At 49.7% G+C, this 13,801-nt stretch overlaps 1 long non-coding RNA gene across 1 annotated transcript in view; it reads right to left on the bottom strand.

Annotated features, from left to right (window-relative positions):
* The window catches only part of LOC138510317 (uncharacterized), a 259,558-nt gene extending 247,167 nt beyond the window's left edge, over positions 1–12,391 (bottom strand). The window contains exon 1 of the long non-coding RNA XR_011280363.1: positions 12,295–12,391. This is a non-coding gene — a long non-coding RNA (uncharacterized lncRNA). The remainder of the gene's footprint in view (positions 1–12,294) is intronic.
* Positions 12,392–13,801: the final 1,410 nt, after the last annotated feature.

The following is a 13,801-nucleotide window of genomic DNA, read 5'->3' as shown; positions in this document are numbered from 1 at the left end:
GCTTTCTTCAGAGAGGCTATTGGGTGCAACACCTAAATGCAATTGGGAGCACTCTTCAATGCAGTTGCGAATACTATTAACTGGTATTAGGAATACTTCTAAAATGCAACTTTCCACAGAGAGGCTATTGGGCGCAACACCTAAATGCAATTGGGAGCACTATTAAATGCAGTTGCGAACACTACTAAATGGTATTGGGAACACTTCTAAAATGCAACTTTCCTCAGAGAGGCTATTGGGCGCAACACCTAAATGCAATTGGGAGCACTATTAAATGCAGATGGGAACACTACTAAATGGAATTGTGTGATCTTCTAAATGCAACTTTCCTGAGAGAGGCTATTGTGCGCAACACCTAAATGCAATTGGGAGCACTATTAAATGCAGTTGGGAACACTACTAAATGGAATTGTGTGATCTTCTAAATGCAACTTTCCTGAGAGAGGCTATTGGGCGCAACACTTAAATGCAATTGGTAACAATACTTAATGTAATTGGGAGCACTACTCGAGGCTATTGGGCGCAACTACTAAATGCAATTGGGAACACTTCTAATTGAACTTTCCTGCGAGAGGCTATTGGGCGCAACTCCTGAATGCAATTGGGAACACTTCTAAATGCAGTTTTCCTCAGAGAGGCTATTGGGCCCAACACCTAAATGCAATTGGGAACACTATTAAATGCAGTTGGGAACACTATTGAATGCACTTGAGAACACTTCTAAATGCAACTTTCCTGCGAGGGGCTATTGGGCACTACTCCTGAATGCAATTGGGAAACACTTCTAAATGCAATTTTCCTCAGAGAGACTATTGGGCACAACACCTAGATGCAATTGGGAACATTATTAAATGTAATTGAGGACACTTCTAGATGCAATTTTCATTAGAGAGGCTAATGGGCGTAACTTCAGAATGCAATTGGGATCACTTACTTAATGCAATTGGGATTAGGTGAGAGGCTATTCTAAAAGCAATTGGGAACATTTCTAAATGCAACTTTCCTGCGAGAGGCTATTGGGCGCAGCTTCAGGATGCAGTTGGGAACACAGCTAGATGCAATTGTGAATACTTCTAAATGCAACTTTCCTCAGAGAGGCTAATGGGCACAATACCTAAATGCAATTGGGAACACTATTAAATACAGTTGGGCACACTACTGAATGCACTTGAGAACACTTCTAAATGCAATTTTACTCAGAGAGGCTAATGGGCGCAATACCTAGATGCAACTGGGAACACTTCTAGATGCAACTTTCTTCAGAGAGGCTATTGGGCACAACACCTAAATGCAATTGGGAACACTTCTAAATGCAATTTTCCTCAGAGAGGCTATTGGGCACAATACCTAAATGCAATTGGGAACACTATTAAATACGGTTGGGAACACTACTGAATGCACTTGAGAACACTTCTAAATGCAACTTTCCTTAGAGGGGCTATTGGGCACAACACTTAAATGTAATTGGGAACACTTCTAAATGCAATTTTCCTTAGGGAGGCTAATGGGCACAATATCAAATGCAATTGGGAGCACTTCTAAATGCAATTTTCCTCAGAGAGGCTATTGGGCGCAACTCCTGAATGCAATTGGGAACACTTCTAAATGCAATTTTCCTCAGAGAGGCTATTGGGCACAACACTTAAATGTAATTGGGAACACTTCTAATGCAATTTTCCTTAGAGAGGCTAATGGGCACAATATCAAATGCAATTGGGAACACTTCTAAATGCAATTTTCCTCAGAGAGGCTATTGGGCGCAACTCCTGAATGCAATTGGGAACACTTCTAAATGCAATTTTCCTCAGAGAGGCTATTGGGCACAACACTTAAATGTAATTGGGAACACTTCTAATGCAATTTTCCTTAGAGAGGCTAATGGGCACAATATCAAATGCAATTGGGAGCACTTCTAAATGCAATTTTCCTCAGAGAGGTTATTGGGCGAGATTCAGAGAGAGGCTATTGGGTACATTTCAAATGCAACTTTCTCAGGGAGGCCATTGGGCACAACTTCTAAATACACACTTAGGCTAAAGGGTACACTTCTAAATGCAACTTTTCTCAGAGAGGCTATTGGGCACAACTTCTAAATGCAATTTTCCTCAGAGAGGCTAATGGGCGCAATACCTAAATGCAATTGGGAACACTTCTAGATGCAACTTTCTTCAGAGAGGCTATTGGGCACAACACCTAAATGTAATTGGGAACACTTCTAATGCACTTTTCCTTAGAGAGGCTAATGGGCACAATATCAAATGCAATTGGGAACACTTCTAAATGCAATGCAATTTTCCTCAGAGAGGTTATTGGGCACAATTCAGAGAGAGGCTATTGGGCACATTTCAAATGCAACTTTCTCAGGGAGGCCATTGGGCACAACTTCTAAATACACACTTAGGTTAAGGGCACACTTCCAAATGCAACTTTTCTCGGAGAGGCCATTGGGCATAACCTCCAAATGCAATTTTCCCCAGAGAGGCTAATGGGCACAATACCTAAATGCAGTTGGGAACACTTCTAAATGCAATTTTCCTCAGAGAGGCTATCGGGCACAACACCAAAATGCAACTGGGAACACTTCTAAATGCAATTTTCCTCAGAGAGGCTATTGGGCACAATACCTAAATGCAATTGGGAACACTATTAAATACGGTTGGGAACACTACTGGATGCACTTGAGAATACTTCTAAATGCAACTTTCCTTAGAGGGGCTATTGGGCGCGACTCCTGAATGCAATTGGGAACACTTCTAAATGCAATTTTCCTCAGAGAGGCTATTGGGCGTAACTCCTGAATGCAATTGGGAACACTTCTAAATGCAATTTTCCTCAGAGAGGCTATTGGGCGTAACTCCTGAATGCAATTGGGAACACTTCTAAATGCAATTTTCCTCAGAGAGGTTATTGGGCGCAATTCAGAGAGAGGCTATTGGGCACATTTCAAATGCAACTCTCTCAGGGAGGCCATTGGGCACAACTTCTAAATACACACTTAGGCTAAAGGGTACACTTCTAAATGCACCTTTTCCTCAGAGAGGCTATTGGGTGCAACTTCCAAATGCAGTTTTCTCATCAAGGCTATAGGTACACTTCTAAAATGCAATTTTCACTTGCAGAGGGCAGAGTTTCTGAATACAAATATAATGAATTTACAGTGGTGATGCTTTGTTAGTTGAGTGGTAGGGTAGTATGGTGTGAAGTAATTGCTTCTGGCCCCGCCCTTTCTACACTTACTTGATGTTGTCTTCTTGCTTCTCCTGCTGATACCTGCAGATACAACCTGGAGCCGTCTCTGTAGGAGCCGTCCTTTGCCTCAGGTCCTTAGCCGATGGGCTGCCGGGCAGAGGGCTGCCCTGGAGGGACTGGTAATGAGTGCAGATCTTCTTGTCAGGGCCTATCAGGGGAGGGGGCGGGCTGGGAGGCGGGTCGGGAGGGGAAGAGAGAGCGCGAGGGCCGGGACAAGCTACGGTGCACGCAGGTGCAGGGGGCCTCTACAGGGGCTGGATGGAGTCAGGATCAGGGCCCAGAAGGGTCGTGGGTGTGCTGCACTCACCTCGATGCGTCCAGATGGAAAGTGGCGCACGAGGTGAGTTCCCGAGGCCTAGTTCCTACAACGAATTCGGGTAGCCTATCAGGGGAGGGGGCGGGCTGGGAGGCGGGTCGGGAGGGGAAGAGAGAGCGCGAGGGCCGGGACAAGCTACGGTGCACGCAGGTGCAGGGGGCCTCTACAGGGGCTGGATGGAGTCAGGATCAGGGCCCAGAAGGGTCATGGGTGTGCTGCACTCACCTCGATGCGTCCAGATGGAAAGTGGCGCACGAGGTGAGTTCCCGAGGCCTAGTTCCTACAACGAATTCGGGTAGCCTATCAGGGGAGGGGGCGGGCTGGGAGGCGGGTCGGGAGGGGAAGAGAGAGCGCGAGGGCCGGGACAAGCTACGGTGCACGCAGGTGCAGGGGGCCTCTACAGGGGCTGGATGGAGTCAGGATCAGGGCCTAGAAGGGTCGTGGGTGTGCTGCACTCACCTCGATGCGTCCAGATGGAAAGTGGCGCACAAGGTGAGTTCCCGAGGCCTAGTTCCTACAACGAATTCGGGTAGCCTATCAGGGGAGGGGGCGGGCTGGGAGGCGGGTCGGGAGGGGAAGAGAGAGCGCGAGGGCCGGGACAAGCTACGGTGCACGCAGGTGCAGGGGGCCTCTACAGGGGATGGATGGAGTGAGGATCAGGGCCCAGAAGGGTCTTGGGTGTGCTGCACTCACCTCGATGCGTCCAGATGGAAAGTGGCGCACGAGGTGAGTTCCCGAGGCCTAGTTCCTACAACGAATTTGGGTAGCCTATCAGGGGAGGGGGCGGGCTGGGAGGCGGGTCGGGAGGGGAAGAGAGAGCGCGAGGGCCGGGACAAGCTACGGTGCACGCAGGTGCAGGGGGCCTCTACAGGGGCTGGATGGAGTCAGGATCAGGGCCCAGAAGGGTCTTGGGTGTGCTGCACTCACCTCGATGCGTCCAGATGGAAAGTGGAGCACGAGGTGAGTTCCCGAGGCCTAGTTCCTACAACGAATTCGGGTAGCCTATCAGGGGAGGGGGCGGGCTGGGAGGCGGGGCGGGAGGGGAAGAGAGAGCGCGAGGGCCGGGACAAGCTACGGTGCACGCAGGTGCAGGGGGCCTCTACAGGGGCTGGATGGAGTCAGGATCAGGGCCCAGAAGGGTCGTGGGTGTGCTGCACTCACCTCGATGCGTCCAGATGGAAAGTGGCGCATGAGGTGAGTTCCCGAGGCCTAGTTCCTACAACGAATTCGGGTAGCCTATCAGGGGAGGGGGCGGGCTGGGAGGTGGGTCGGGAGGGGAAGAGAGAGCGCGAGGGCCGGGACAAGCTACGGTGCACGCAGGTGCAGGGGGCCTCTACAGGGGCTGGATGGAGTCAGGATCAGGGCCCAGAAGGGTCGTGGGTGTGCTGCACTCACCTCGATGCGTCCAGATGGAAAGTGGCGCACGAGGTGAGTTCCCGAGGCCTAGTTCCTACAACGAATTTGGGTAGCCTATCAGGGGAGGGGGCGGGCTGGGAGGCGGGTCGGGAGGGGAAGAGAGAGCGCGAGGGCCGGGACAAGCTCCGGTGCACGCAGGTGCAGGGGGCCTCTACAGGGGCTGGATGGAGTCAGGATCAGGGCCCAGAAGGGTCGTGGGTGTGCTGCACTCACCTCGATGCGTCCAGATGGAAAGTGGCGCACAAGGTGAGTTCCCGAGGCCTAGTTCCTACAACGAATTCGGGTAGCCTATCAGGGGAGGGGGCGGGCTGGGAGGCGGGTCGGGAGGGGAAGAGAGAGCGCGAGGGCCGGGACAAGCTACGGTGCACGCAGGTGCAGGGGGCCTCTACAGGGGCTGGATGGAGTCAGGATCAGGGCCCAGAAAGGTCTTGGGTGTGCTGCACTCACCTCGATGCGTCCAGATGGAAAGTGGCGCACGAGGTGAGTTCCCGAGGCCTAGTTCCTACAACGAATTCGGGTAGCCTATCAGGGGAGGGGGCGGGCTGGGAGGCGGGTCGGAAGGGGAAGAGAGAGCGCGAGGGCCGGGACAAGCTACGGTGCACGCAGGTGCAGGGGGCCTCTACAGGGGCTGGATGGAGTCAGGATCAGGGCCCAGAAGGGTCGTGGGTGTGCTGCACTCACCTCGATGCGTCCAGATGGAAAGTGGCGCACGAGGTGAGTTCCCGAGGCCTAGTTCCTACAACGAATTCGGGTAGCCTATCAGGGGAGGGGGCGGGCTGGGAGGCGGGTCGGGAGGGGAAGAGAGAGCGCGAGGGCCGGGACAAGCTACGGTGCACGCAGGTGCAGGGGGCTTCTACAGGGGCTGGATGGAGTCAGGATCAGGGCCCAGAAGGGTCGTGGGTGTGCTGCACTCACCTCGATGCGTCCAGATGGAAAGTGGCGCACGAGGTGAGTTCCCAAGGCCTAGTTCCTACAACGAATTCGGGTAGCCTATCAGGGGAGGGGGCGGGCTGGGAGGCGGGTCGGGAGGGGAAGAGAGAGCGTGAGGGCCGGGACAAGCTACGTTGCACGCAGGTGCAGGGGGCCTCTACAGGGGCTGGATGGAGTCAGGATCAGGGCCCAGAAGGGTCTTGGGTGTGCTGCACTCACCTCGATGCGTCCAGATGGAAAGTGGCGCACGAGGTGAGTTCCCGAGGCCTAGTTCCTACAACGAATTCGGGTAGCCTATCAGGGGAGGGGGCGGGCTGGGAGGCGGGTCGGGAGGTGAAGAGAGAGCGCGAGGGCCGGGACAAGCTACGGTGCACGCAGGTGCAGGGGGCCTCTACAGGGGCTGGATGGAGTCAGGATCAGGGCCCAGAAGGGTCTTGGGTGTGCTGCACTCACCTCGATGCGTCCAGATGGAAAGTCAATATATATATATATATATATATATATATATATATATAGTGGAAAGTAAGAGAAACATTGACTTTTACTTGGACAGTGCAACCAAACATGACAGACATATGAACGGGGTGCTGCTGAATATGAGAGTGACAGGGATGCTCAGAGCTAGAAAGGGTGGCACATGCAGTTATGACCGTTTTTTGTGTTTTTGATGCACCCTAGATTATGGCTAATGCTAATAGGATGGGGTGTTTATGCAATACAGTACAGTGAATGAATGGATTCAGATGAGTTAAGACATAAATAAGTTGTCTTAGTTTGATAATGTTTTTTTTTTGCTTCCTTATTGTGTTGGAACAGTGTTATTTGAGTGTGCTTTATGCAGAAGTAGTGCAATGGTTTGGTCAGCGATTCATAGATAAAATGAGAATAGAGGAAAACAAGATGTTACATGTAACATTTCTGATTCTGCACTCTCTCTTCTTGGTTTCTTTGAGATTCATCGGATACAAATGGACTGGCCTAAAGACTTGCCTAAGAACTGGCCTAACATCTGAACATCCGTGCCAAGTGATATCGCACAGCACAGCCGTCAGGCCTTGGAGATGGGCATGAACAGCCCTCCCCTGAGAAGTAAACAGTTCTGATGCTGTTGGCTGATGTTTCAAGGCTGCTAAAGGCTGCCATGCAGAGGCAGTCTGCTGTTACGCAATGTACTTTCTTTCCCCCTGTTCGGCGAAATGTGTTATCATAGGTGGTGTTAATGGGTGGAAAATAATATGTTGCTTCTGAATTGTACATAAGGATGAGGAGGGAGGGATGCATGGGAGGGGCAGAATCGAATGCAGTCCTCCGAAGCACTGGTGTGTGTTAGCATTACATTGCTTTTCACCCCACTTCTGGCCTTGTGTATTAATCGTGTCCGAGTGCCTGGAATGCCTGAGATGGTGTGAGGGAGCTGAATGAGCACTGGTATCATGGGGAGCAGGATGAGCCTGTGACAATTACCACCTTGTGTGTGGAGCTAACTAATAGGTGCCCTACAACCCCGGGCTGATCCTGGCAATGAAAAACCACATTCCGAAGGAACTGGACGCTACTCCCCCTGCAGGGCTTGACTGTGAATCAGTTACCTAGAAAATGGAGCACACTTCTAAATCAGCGAATGGAGCAGAAAAAAGCCCCCTTTTAATGATTTGTGTATACGCATGGTGTCTAATAGCATGACATGCAAAGAAAAGGTTCTCTTTATGTCGATAGTCAAATGATGAGCTGGAAGTTTGTGAAAACAAATCTCCAGACCTAGCAGAGTTTATTACACAACTTCTTTCAGTGTGCGTCTGAAAGTGGTGAAAGGGCAGAGGTGTTAAATAGATGTTTTCAGGCTTGCATTATTTTGCATTCTGGGACTTATCGTTTTCCTTGCGGTATGTCATAAATAAAGTTACAGCCGAATTCTTTTAGCATTACATGTTTCTTTACAGATTTACATGATGTCAGGTTGCTGCAATTTGTGTAGTTTGTGAGTAATCTCGATAAGACAGTATCATTGTTGGCCTTGAAATAAAAAACTTAAATATGTGTACCAAGCAAAGCTTGGAAGGTGCGTGGTCAAGTGTTTAAATTGCAGAGTGGGTTAAAATCCGATTTTCACTGTTTGGCCAATATGTGTGACCCTGTACATATCATTTAAACTCACCCTTAAGTGAACAAATTGGAGTCTTTGTAAGTGATTAAGTTCACACTATCTGAAAGAAGACACCCTAATAGTGAGGCAGATGTAGTGATTTAAGGGACAAAATGGTGACCCCCTGATGCTTGTCTGTCAGAAGTTTACGAGGCCGTCGCATAGAGTTGTCTTATTGTTGCATTGTCCCACCTTCAGTCCCAGATCACTTGATTTGAAAGGAAGATATATATTCTCACCAGCGATGATTCAGAGTACCAGAAATTCATGTATATCGGAGGGAATGCAGCAGAACCAATATTGGGGGTGGGTCTCACCTCACCAACCTGCTGTGAGCTCTGCAAAGCTCTTCTAAGTGATTCCACACCTCCATATCAGGCAGTTCGCCAGAACACACTGCATGCAATAATTGATGGTCTCTCACCATTAAATAAAGATTTCACAGCGAGAGAATATCACTGATTGCACCCAGGGTGTTCTGGCGAGCCATCCGGACACGGACAATTAGGTGAGGAGATCACATAAAAAGAGCTTCCCATACAGACATCTCTTACATGCCAACATGCTCCCATATGGAGATCTCTTACATACATGCCAACGTGCCCTCATACAGAGATCCTTCAGATACATTCCTGTAAAGACTGGAGGGGGGGTATCTGCACTCCTGCTCTCTATATTGCAGAGTCGAAGCACAGAGTACCCCAGCCAAGATTCTCTATTTGATAAAACGTGGATGAGCAATCAAGGCTTAAGCTCTCGGAAGGTGATGCGGGCTGGTTCTTATGTACAGTGTAGTCCCCAAGCACCCACAAAGGAATGTCCACACACTATGCTAGTGAAAACACAGTCTTTATATAAATAGGGTTCAAGTGATATATAGAATCACAATAACAAACTATGTACACTGGCAATACTATAATGGCAAATATACAGAGGCCTACGTGGTACCGCTCTTAACTATCGATTCCTTTGAAATGCATCAACTGCTAACAGTTCAAACGGCATACGAATCAGATTATAAGATGAATCAATGATAGACCACAGAAAGAAAGCAAGTTAAATCAAGCAATGGCAGAACAGTCTATCCCACTACCATGAGACCGTTCTATGTGAGGAACCTGTCAATAGAGCGTATTGGCAAACCCAGTCCAGATATGCTTAATACAGTCTCGATTCCTTCTAAAGGTTCTACGACCCCAATGTATCTGGTTTCATAGAGTTCTTCAATGAGTCGTTATCGGGCCCTTCTTGAGTGAACTCCCTTTAAGGCAGGAGCCACGGGTCATTGTGATTCCATGAAGAAAAGGTGAACACTGTCATTGAGGCAGCAGCTTTAATCCTTGCGGTGCTCATTGACGATCGGTCGAAAGCGTCCTGCAAGATGATGCGTGCGCTGCACCTCAACGACGATAGTTAGCTGCCGCAAAGAGTCAATGAAGAACTTTTGCCCAGCAAGGGTGTTGGGTCTTCGGCGTCTGTCATCAGCAATTGGGACTCAACCATGGCTGGCTTTTGGATCTTCGTCAGTGTCTTTGAGGTCTTCGGGTGGTGGGAAACCCACCAGCGGATTCTACTCGGTCGTCAACGACCTTGACTTTCGCCAGCCGGACAAAGTGGTCGACGATGATGAGCAAGGGAGTCGTTAAATCAAATGTCTTAGGCAAGGGAGTGTTGCAGCTCCGGCTGTTGAGCAGCATAACGTTGAGTTGTCCCCGATCTGGGCAACACACTTCAACAGGCTTCCAGCGGTTATAGCAAACCTGTGAACCCTGGTCAATGATGATGGACTTGGATGTCCGGGTGCTTCACTTCGGATTCCTCGGCGGTCCCCTTCTCCGGTCGGCAGCCTTTTGAGGGTCTCACTTCCAGGGAGCTTTGGCAAAGTTCAGCTGGTGCACGATGGTCCCACGTAACTCAGGAAGAGGTCTACTAGGCAGGTCCTCTCTTGGATCAGTTCTTGAAGAAACAACATCTTTCGGTTGATGAAGGAATGCGACAGCAGATCTTCTCGTCCGGCTGGGCTTCAAGGTTAAGCATCAAGTTTCAACTTCAGCTTCTGAATGATTTCCATCAGTGAGAGGTCCCCAGATATACTGTTTGGTCTCTCATTCACTCTGCTGGGTCACACTCAGGCAACCAATCATTCAGAAGGGCATTCATGTATGCAGGCAGCCAATCAGGCTCAAAGTGCATGCAGGCCTTTCTTCACTGTCCAGACACTCACAACACGGTATGTGGATTCGAGAAAGCACCCAGCCATTCAGCACTCCACACTGCAGTCATACCAGTTTCGGGCAGGGTTGTCTCAGTCATTGTGTCACACACCAGATACTAGATACCCATAACATGAAATGCGTGTTCGTCACACACTCCATTCACCCAGGTCCCACTCAACGGGCATACCCACAACATACAGTCATTGGGAAGGCTCCAGCCAGTCTGGCCTGGACTTCCCCACAACACCATATATGGAACTTCCACCCAACAGCCAGTCAGGGCTTGCCGGGACTTTGGGAAAACAAGGTAATTGGAGATAGAAAGCAAGAGGGCACAGGGGCCATCTTGTCTCCTATCAGGAATCAACTGATTCCAATGGCAGGGCCTGGGTATCCCAAAATGGAGGATACTCCGAGCTCCTGTCGAATTCAGCATGGAGCTACCACCAGCCATACCCTGCTCTGTGGGCCACACACAGGTGCCTAAAATTATACACTATGGGTACAGGGTTGCACTCCCACCCATGGGTGCCATAAGGGTATCCCAAGGGTCTGCTCACCACGACCAAAAAGAGGAAGAGCTGCACTGCCAGGAGTCCCACCTGAACTCCTGTGCGGAAAACAAGACATAACATATATGATAAACGGACTAAAGGACAAGGAAACAGAGACCCTGTCCCTCCGAAGCATTTCCAGCATCACAATGCCAACATGCACCCCATAAGGAGATCACTTACAAAAATGCTAAGATGCCCTATTTCGTTTGGGAGATACTAGTCTTGGATTTATAAGGCAACGTGAAGAATTTAGGAGTTTGGTGGTGCAGAGTGATAACCGCTGTATATAGTCTTGGTTTTACCTTTGCGTTTTGGAGCTTGCAGTCTGGGTTTCCCCATTATAAACCCAGGACTTCAAGTCCCATAAACCAGACTGAGCTAGTACCTCCCATATGGAATGGGGCATGCTGGCACGCAGGCTCTTATATCATGATCCCCTCGCCTCAGTGTCTGGATGGCTGGGCACAACACACTGCATACAATCAGTGATGTCCTCTCGATGTGAGTCCTTAGAGCTGTGCTTTCAAATGCACAGAGGTGTGTTGCCATTTGCATGGCCTTAATGCTAGATAGCAGTGAGTGAGTGAAGTTTTGGCAAAGCACCTAGCAGAGCAAATCCCTGGCCAGTCCCACAGACGGTACATGCCTTCTGCTGGGCAACTTACCCTACTTTTTCAAATGATCCCTTCTGCCTTGAAAAGTAGCCCACATCAGCCCTAAATTGGGTAACCAGCACACACTCGCTTTTCTTTCTTAAAATCCTATGGGGCGAGCATTAAATATGGTTTCTCCAGGGCGATGCTAGAACTAAGGCTTTCCACAGCACACTGTCCACCTCTTAACTCACTGGTGTTAAACATCTGACTGGTACAGTCCACGAGGCATGAATGTGAGGTGGCAGGGTAGATATGCCCACATCCCAAGAAGCTCCATATCATTCAGTGGATGCTTATCCAGTCTTGTTTCTTTTGTTTGCATTCTGGGACTATTAGTCCTGGAACTACAATGGGAAAAGTTAAACTACAATGCATGTATGCATTTCATGCGGTAGGTGTGTGCCAAACTGGGCTTTATCCTTTGGCAGCAAACATATTGGCATTGGCCTTGAGGTCCCGTCAAAGGGAGCAAGCCTCTTATCCCTAATAAGGGGCAGAAGGGGGAAACGGGCAGATGGGAAGGAGGTGTTGTCAGGAGCGTGCCAGCTAAAGGCACGGTGGGAGAGGTTAGGGTGGTGTTCTGCTCGTGTGTTGGAGGCAGCTGTCTTTTGGTAAACCTCCCAGTTCTTTGCAGTCCCACAGTCTACCCCTGGAGGGTCTTCACCCCGCTATGCCCGCATCCCTTAGTGCAGAATAGTCGACATGCCCAGAGAAGCACTGCTGAGCTCCTGTCCCCCACCACTCCTGCCTCCCTCCCTACCCCCAACCGGGCCCCCACACCTCGCATGCCTTGGAAAGCGTCACATCTCACCTGCCCAGAGCACAAGCGGCAGCGGTGGTCTCCAGTCCTGGTCCGCCTGTTAAAGTCTTTGATACTCCCTGGCACTGTCAGTTCCTGTAGCGCTCAGGTCAATAGCTGTGAAGGGAAAAGCCTCAGCCTAATAGCTGTGATGAGAAACGAAACGAAACTGGAACCATTGTTTACATTTAGTTTCGTTTCTGCACGTTTCTTCAATGCCCAGGGTGAGGCCAGTTGGCTGTCTGAACTCTGACTGTCTGGCTGTCCAGTCAGTGGCGTAACACAAAATGTGGGGGCCCCCCCTGGGAGCCATGCTGAGGGCCCCCAACTCAGCAATAAATCACTGGTCACGCCACACTCTGGGCCACCATATATCATCACGCTTGTGCAATACCCACGAATGTGCTGCTGAAGGTATATGCTGCACACTGCACTAGCAGAACGATATAAATATGTGTTTTAATGCACACAGTCCCACAGTCTTGGGAGGATAGCTCAGTGGCAACGTGCTCGCCTTAGAAGCAAGACGACACGGAGCAACACAGGTTCGATCCCCGGGTCCGCGCTTAGAAACCTCTGGGTATTAAGCGCGTTATAAATAACCTATCATATCATATCACACCCTCGCTCCAGCCTTGGCCGATTTCTGTAATCACACTTTCACCACTGGCACATTCCCCTCTCCCCTTAAGCACTCCCTTATGCATCCACTCCTCAAGAAGCTGTCTGCCGATCCTGCCTGCCTGGCAATCTATCGCCCAATCTCCATCACCCCTTTCCTGGGCAAACTGTGGGGATCCCGAGAGCCCCAAATGGGAAAGCAGATTCAGGAAGAAACAACGCGGTTGTTTTCCGCAATGCCGCGTTGTTTCTGCCTGAATCTGCTTTACCATTTGGGGCTCTCGGGCTCCCCGCCCCAAATGGTAAAGCAGATTCAGGCAGAAACAACGCGGTTGTGTTGGAAAACGCTGCGGTTTTTCTTTCCGAGTTTCTCAGGCTCCTCCGATCCGGAGGAGCCTGAGAAACTCGGAAAGAAAAACCGCAGTTTTTTCCAACACAAAAACGTTGTATTTATGTTTGCGGTCGCTTCAAAAGCGACCGCAAACATAAATACAATGTTTTTAAAGCTGCGGTTTTATTTCTAAGTTTTCCGGGCTCCTCCAGCCCGGAAAACCTAGAAAAAAAAAACGCAGCTAGTGCTTATTTTTAAAAAAAAAATAAATAGCACTTACCGAAATTCAGCTGCAGCTTTCCTGCTCTGGTCTCCGGTCCCCGTCCTCCGCCTACAGCACTAATGAAGGGAAAGCCACCCAGCGGTAGCCTTTGTTTACTACAGCTGGCTGGCTTTTCCTTCATTAGTGCCGCAAAAGCAAAAGCCAGCACAGGAGGGCCTCCATTTCACAAAATGGATGCGCCCATGTGCTTGCTTTTGCGAATTTTGAGCTTGAATAGCTCCAAATTTTACATAGGAAGTTTTAAAACGGAGAATGCTAGTATTTTTTTTTATGTTGCCTGTCTA

Source organism: Ambystoma mexicanum, chromosome 6p (assembly GCF_040938575.1).
Source record: "Ambystoma mexicanum isolate Mex_15411 chromosome 6p, UKY_AmexF1_1, whole genome shotgun sequence".
Classification (NCBI taxonomy): Eukaryota; Metazoa; Chordata; class Amphibia; order Caudata; family Ambystomatidae; genus Ambystoma; species Ambystoma mexicanum.
Note: the sequence above shows the minus strand (reverse complement) of the source record. Positions and strands in the feature narration are given on the sequence as shown.